This window comes from Camelina sativa, chromosome 16 (genome assembly GCF_000633955.1).
Source record: "Camelina sativa cultivar DH55 chromosome 16, Cs, whole genome shotgun sequence".
NCBI classification, from domain to species: domain Eukaryota; kingdom Viridiplantae; phylum Streptophyta; class Magnoliopsida; order Brassicales; family Brassicaceae; genus Camelina; species Camelina sativa.
In genome coordinates, this window is record NC_025700.1 from 4,549,930 (window position 1) to 4,550,209 (window position 280).

Here is a 280-nt window from a genome sequence, read left to right on the forward strand (position 1 = left end):
TGGCCTCAGCCCACAATAATCTGTCATTTGTTGCCTGATTTAAAATCTCTGTCGGTTCTGCCTCTAAACCCTGAAAAACCTTTTTATTCCTATCTTTCCATATCGACCAAAGTATCCAAGGGAGATAAATAGAAATATCAACAATCCTGAACTGCCCTGCCGCCCGCCAATAAATAAAATCCAGATTCGCATAGATTGATGCATATGGAAAACCTTTGGCTTCAAGTGATAAAGGAGACAACTCCCAAATACTCATTGATCGCGGACATTTAAAAAGAGC